Source organism: Amphiura filiformis, chromosome 18 (genome assembly GCF_039555335.1).
Source record: "Amphiura filiformis chromosome 18, Afil_fr2py, whole genome shotgun sequence".
In the NCBI taxonomy this organism is placed as follows: Eukaryota; Metazoa; Echinodermata; class Ophiuroidea; order Amphilepidida; family Amphiuridae; genus Amphiura; species Amphiura filiformis.
The window spans coordinates 42218017-42225858 of NC_092645.1; positions in this window are offsets into that span (position 1 = coordinate 42218017).

The window sequence follows — 7842 nt, forward strand, 5'->3', positions numbered from 1 at the left end:
TGGCAATTTTATAGTGCTCTTTCCTCTTGGGCTGTTCTGTTTATGTGGGCATTTTTCTATTATGAATATAAAGGTTTTATTCTGTTAAAGTGTATAAAATGCAGTGTGTCTCCATTGCCTTTTCAATCAGTTTTACAATACAATCAATTTCAGAAGAATTCAATTAATCAATCCTGTATGCACTTCAAGAAAAAATCGGGGAGCACAATTTAAGTTGAACGTATTGACTCAGCTGATTTATACAGTATATCGTTAACTTTTAAATCAATTGACACAGGTTCAAGTTCATCTGCTAGCTCGTCTGTGATGCACCGACATCAAAGCTATCGGTTTTAGTTTGGTCTGTTCACGTATAAACTTATTGTGTGTGCTAATATAACTATAAAATACATTTATATTTCACTTTTTATATTGTTTTCCTGTAATCTAAATTTATGTGTGCTACATGTTTTAAATTTTCATGCTATATATTTTTAATTCTGTACATATGTCACCCAGTTTTGGGCAGTCTTTGTAAAATGACTGGCGATAATAAAATTGAACTAAATAATATATTCTTGCATGCAATGAAATGTTATTTACGAATTTGTTGATTTCCATGTATAATTATATTATGCCTCCTAATTGGTTTACCAAAATGTGAGGTAGCAAATGAGATCAGGTAGCCTTTAACCTCAAAGTTCACACAGGGTCAACCACATCTTGTGAAGTTAAATACTTGTGTATTAGGTTCTTCAGTTGCAAGTGAAACGGTCAAGGCACCAATATGTGTCCTTTGATCTTTTTGGTTATAACATGGTTATAACTAGAAAACAGTGTAAAAGGAATACGTAGGTGTGCATGCTTGTTAACAACGTTGACCAGGGATCAACGTTGTTATGAAGTTATGAACTTTGATAACCTTTTCACATCAAAATCTATTCCTGCGCAACTGCTGCCACGCATATTTGTGTGCACCAGTGCCGCTTAGTCCCCACTCCATTGTCTTTCAAAATGAAAATGTTAAATGAAATACCGATTTAGGTTATCTTATTGTATGAGATAAATGTTTGTTTTGAATTATTTTCATCTAAGATGAAGCTTAATTGTGTTCATATCATTATACATCATGTTGCCTTACGTTGGAAGTGTTGTGTACATCTGATGGTGTCGGGCTTAGAATATTGTAAATGGTTAAAATTCAAGGTTAAAAATCGTCTGCTAAGGATTTTGAAGAAGGATGAATATTGTGATCAATAAAACAAAAGGGACTAAATCCATTTTGTATAGTTCTGAGAAAATCAATGTGTTTCAAAATAAGGATGTTGCACGTCTTCTCGACCCAAAGAGAGATACCGAAGCTTAAAAATCGGTTTGGTTTCATTTTGTTTTTAATTTTCACTGTATTTTCCATGTATTTCTTTATTTTCGGACACAAGCGGATTTTAATACCTTTTGGAAACAAACAGATTTTCATAAACCAATTTACCAGAATTTTTTTTATTCAAAATAAGGTACACTTGAAAGACAATGTCTAATCACATTGAAAACACAAACCCGCGTTTAAATACCTTTTTGGATTATAATTTTTGTGGTTATGTTGAGAGAAAACTGTCAATTTTGTCAATTTTGCACATTTTTTGAAATAACACCAATTTTGTTCGTGTGCAATTTTGAAAAAATAAATCTCATTCATTTTAAGTTTTCTTGATTTCTCATGATTGAGAACATTACTTTCAATCTATTACCACGAAGAAAGAACCCCATTGCCACCATTTTGGCTTAAAAATACTGGAGTATATTCAACTTTACGAAAATGTCCGGAAAATACCGAGGGCCATAACTTTGGACCTGAACTGCAGATGTGGAATAAAGGTTAAAATGCGTATTTTGTAAATCTCTTTCATGTTCTGCACATAATTCAATTTCGACAAAAAGTGGATTTAATCCCTTTTGAAACAAGCTCTTCATATTTGGCCAATGCAAACAGGTGTACTTATATGGTCGAATCCAACCAAAAGTGTCCACGGGCCAAAAATAAAAGTCCGAAATAAAAATGTCTCCACAATTTTTCCTTTTGCCCATTGATTGATGACATATTGGCCTTATAGGAACCAAAAGTGCCATTACTAATCTTGAAAAATAAATCCAGGACGTGTGATAGTAAATGTGATATCAAAACCCAATGTTACCTACGAATACCACTAGGATGCTTTCACTATCGCAATACTAATCAACCTAAAACAAATGGAATATTCCCATTAACGCTTTTTTCGTGTAATGTAGACCACAGGGTGTCAGGAAAATGCTAGCTCAACCAGAAAATATTTGTTTTTATTTTTATAACGCGATCAATATGATCTTAGTCAATTTATGCTAGTTTATTTTTGAAAATGAAGTTTAGGTCAGTTTCTGTATTTTATTTATCAAATGAGTATGAATCAATTTACACATTGTATAAGAACGAGTAGGATATATGTTTTCAAGAATATTAGGAATTATAAGCATACACCTAACGCTTTATACAATGAAAAGGTGAACAAACCTGGGTATTCGTAGGTAACATGAGCGATTTAACAATATCTATATTGAGTTTAGAGGTTTAAAGTTTGCTATTATGGTAATGAATTAATAAAATGGTAGTTTTAGATCTCTTTCAGATGGTACGTCCAAATGAATAAATGCTATTACCTTAGATCAAATTTTTTTGATGCTTTTAGCAAGATTTTGACCACTTCATTTTGATATACAAGTAGTTAATCAGCAATTTTACATAATAAATAATTGTTGAATGAATCCGTATATGGGTAATAATAGTGTCTTGGGGTACCGCTTAAAGTTTTTGACAATTAATTTCCATTGGTAGCGACACTTCATTACACATGTCATGTATTATGCTGTATTCGTAAGTAACATTTCAGTATTTGTAGGTAAGAATTAGACTTTTGGTGGATATCCCAATCAAAACTTCATTTTATAAAGCACTTTGAATGTATCATTTTCTTTATGTGCGTTTATTGATACTTTAGACCCTATCATGTATTAATAATGTCGGTTCACAGCGGTTGAAAGAGTATTGAAGTAAGAAACAAAGGCACTAAAGTGACTTTAATTTGCTTAATTGCACACAACTCGCTTAAAACCGTTATTGCAGACTTGTGAAGTCCATCTTGGAGTCAGTTACGTCTTGTGGCCTTTCGTTTGAGGGCAACTACAATTAGCTTTATACCAGGGTCCATCATTATGTTGTCTAGATCATGAGACAATGAGAACAGTCGTTTTTCCATGGTATTCGTAGGTAACCTTAGCGAAAACGTCAAAAGTTACCTTCGAATAAATCAATTTGGACACAAATTACTCAGACACCAGAAGGTTGGTAAACATTTAAAATGAAGCACACATGACAATTGACAAATCCAATTATTTATCCCCTTCTAATCTTTTTTGAATCTGATTTTTCTTTCAAATGAACAGACCGTCGTCTATTTCAGTACATATTTTTCAACAATTAAGCCGTATTCAGTTTTGCATGGTGGGCATGTATGTGAATTCGCAACTTTCATTGACATATGATTTGATAGCAAACATACAGGCCTTCGTTATGTACCAATATGGGCATTGGCATGAATGGCGGTGTTTCACAATACTGTCATGATGTCAAATTGTATTCGTAGGTAATATTCGGTTACCGAAATTTACCTACGAATACTTGCTTTATTGTTGACATCTCAGAAATATTTAAACGCAGGCTATTGAAACTTGGTAGAAATAAAGAGTGTATTACCCTGCACCTATTGCTTAACTATTGTTTACTATTCTCTCACTTTGTGGAAATGACACAGCTTTTAACATGTATTCGGAGGTAATGCATATTTTTTACCAAACCTACCTTTGTGCCATTTAGAATTTCTGGCAGCTAAACCCAATAATAAAGATGCCTGAATGCAATGCATTTCAGTATTGGACATATCAAAGCTTGTATCAATTGCGCATTTATTAGTGATTTCCATTTTTTAAAGATATATCTAGTGCTATGAAAAATTGTATTCGTAGGTAATGTAAAAAATACCACTCAAAAAATGATCACAAAAAATTCATAATTATGTACAAATATGTGAAAAATTGAACAGGCAATCTTTGAATACACGCCTTTCAGGAAATCAATTTAGATTCAATCCAATGACTTCTTTTCATAACTGATTTAGACGTTTTTAAAAATACTTTAAGAAATATTTTGAAAAAATGGGTAAAAATAGCATGTTTTGGGGTCTCTGTGTCTAAGTTTTTCACAGAAGGGGTCTTATTATATATGGCGCGAAGCGTATGATCAAGGCGAATAAACACAATACAAAAATGAATGCCAATTGATTAATACTTTTAAGTTATGGCCCTGAACATGCCGTGTACACTTTTCGTTGGATTCGACCATATACTTAGGCTTATAAAAATAAAAGGTTTGTATCTCAAAACCGCCCTGCAAGGACGTGAAAGCCTTGCCTCACGGTCATAGTTATTTATAGTCATTATGTTATATGCTCTACTGAAATCAACCAATGGCATGCTAGCATGGAATCTCATGGAAACAGTCTAAAAATGAACGACGTTTGATTGGTTGCCAGTACAGTATGCGGGCGCATGCGCATGATGGGCCAGTGACGGATTTGGAAAGTCCCTAGCTGTTAATTTTAATACTTTATAGCTCTATAGTCGTGTGCGAGGCTTCGCGCACGAGGCTTCTGTTGATTCTATTTTTTCACGTGGAAAAGGCTAACCTGCTCTTTGGCAATCTTCATCGCGCGTAGTGCATATGTACATGTATGGATTTTATGCGAATTTACTTTGGGATTGAACTTACGAAATTACCGGACTCATTACTTGACACCGCGTACGGGTTGGTGGCATATTGTATATTGCAGGTAGGCTTTGTTTATCATGTAGTATCGTAATTCACAGTTGAAATATTCGTCATTCTTAACGGTATTCAGTCGGTAGCAGGCTATAGTAAATAGTGTTTCACGTTTACCATAAATCACCATATGCTATGAAGTGGATATTTGTAAACTTGAGTGTGCTCCGTTGAATACCTGTGATGATAGGCCTAATATAAAAATCATTTAATTTAAACTATGCTGCCGGGCTATGCTGTATAATTATAACACTATCGTGGTGTATCATCGCGTGCAGGTGCGAAATTGGAACACGTTACCATGGTTTCCTAGATGCCCGATCGAAGTCAACATTGCAGGTTTATCGTAAATTGCAAAGAAATGGCCACACCCACTCTTTGTTCAGGATAACTCACATGATGCGGTCGCGCTAAAGTAGGCGTACAGAAAGACGTTGGACCGTGTATTTATATTATGCATACGCGTACATGGTATTGGTTTGGGATTTCCCAGCTATAAAATTCAACACACGTCTGTTTGCGTGGGTTTCTTTCCTAGCACTTGCTATATGTCCTGTGGGCGAATCCTAATGTGGTGAGTTGAGGATACGCGCGCAGTGACCGTCCTCGCATGCAGTAGCAGATTAGACTACGGAACATAATATTATGCATGTATGTGTGCATGTGCAAAAAATGTTAACACTTGGTAAAATATTGTTAACCAATGGCTTTTAATTTTTTTAATTTCTCCCACACGCTTTGATGGATTTCAATGGGACTTGGACACAATGACCCTTGAGTAAATCATGTAAATTGACACTTTTGCTGGTAATTGTGTATCCGTTAAAACAAATTTCAGCGAAATGTCAAAATCCAACATTTCCATCGTTGCCATAGCAACCGATGTAATAACGATCCTTTTTATTGCCAAGTTTGATTACTACACCCATCCCCACCAAATTTCGGAGCGATTGCCGAATAGGGTGCAACTCGACTAGTCTTATTACAAGCCTGCTGTACCCCTACCATAACCTCTAACCCTAAACTCCAAAAACGAGGAGTGGACTCAAGTCTAGCAAGTTGCACCCTAGGTCAAATACTTTCGAAAATCACGGGGGTTTTTTTCGCTCAACGACAGATAATTATACTAAAGTGACTAAACGGGAGAGGGCCATGTTTGTGTTTTCAATCAACGCAGGGGGCGCTCTTTACTATTCCATGCGCTCCAGGCTAGATCCTGACATGGAACTGACGTATAAAGCTGTATAATACAGTAACAATAGTCATAGTGGAGTTTTGGTTACGCTTGATGTGGAAGCTCTTGATAGGCTAAAAGCCAATTTCTACCAAATTTTAATTTTGTTGTGCGTTCATAAAAATGGTAAATGGTATTAGTAAAGAAGCTTTACAATCCATTTAATTTTTAAGCTAAAACTACTGTTTCATTTTGTTATCCGAAGTACAAAGGAGGAGGGTGTTGCAATGCCATTTTTCTTATCAAACATGCATCATATATAGGCATATAATGTGATACTGTTATATTAATACCAATTAACATGGCGCCTCAATAAACATAATCAAAACACTAAAGCAAGCTTTGACCCCGTTTTTCTCAGCTTTTGGTATAGTCTATGGTCATAAAATTTATGTATTGTCTTTGAAAATGTTCGCTGAAACAATGGTGTAATTATCACCATATGTCGTTTAAAAATGACGCTTTATGCAAAATGAGTCAAAAAGCAATTGTGTGCACGAAATTGATATGCCGCATTTGAGTGGGTGTATTGAGATCATTAAGTTCATGATGAACTTCATCTTGTGTTTGTTTTGGAAAATTACATTTTGATATTAAGTTAATGGCTTTCAGCTGAAACTTTGATTTATTAATTTTAGCACATCAATGTGATTTTGCTGAGTATGAACAAGTCCAAATAGTTATCTTCACTTTGGCGTAAAAAACTTCAAAAGTGATATTAACTCTCTCCATGCCTGAAACCACTGTTGACGATATTTTTTTAAACGTTCAAATATTTCAGAAAAGTAACTTTTGATGCACAAGCAAGCCTAGTATTCGTTCGGTGGTAATTAAGATAGAGGTCTTGATATTTTGAGGCGATATCTTAATACTTGGACTTTTTATGTTGAAGCCTATGGCTCGCACGCATAGCATTAATTATAAAGAAATCTATATAATTTCGTAAACCTGTATCTAATTGGAGGAGAAGAGTATACACCTATACGTAATGGTTGGGAGGGGTTATTGGAGGAACTACAGCTGAAGCAGCCTACATGCAGATATCATAATATACACCTCATTCTACAACTTGATTGAGCTGATGAAATAAGGCTAAAAGTCATTTGTCAAAAATCTTTGTTATAAGAAATGAGAGTCGCTGTAATAAACACTGGAGAAAAAGTTATGAGATATGGAAAGTTAGAAACTGCAAGAATTGGAACAGAGGAAAACACTTTATGCTGTTTCAGTATTCCACGATGTCGTGACTGTATTACGCGGAAGGACGCGCCCTCTAATGAAGCAGGGGCCCCACCTCCCCAAAAATAATAATATAAGAAACAAAATTGCCCGGTGCATCTTCCTTTTGGGGGCCAAATAGGGTAAAATTGCAAAATTCACGCGTACTGACTCGTCCCCGGCCCCCTAAATATTAATGTTTCCACTTGCTGTATTAAACAACTAGTTGGAAACATTAAGAGGAAAAAGTGAGTGCTCTGGAACAACAAAATCGTCATCTGCAAGATACAATTACACAACAAGAAAGAAAACTTTATCCCCATGACCAAATGTAAACGGTAAAAAATGTTGCTCTTGATAAACAACAACATCGCAGAATCCAATCTCTGGAAGCCTCATCTTTTTATTGGGATTCTTGTTTGAAAAATTACCGATATAAAGCAAAAAACAGCAAAACAGCTTCTTTTTATTCCTCACCATTTCCACCGGTAACCATGGATACAAA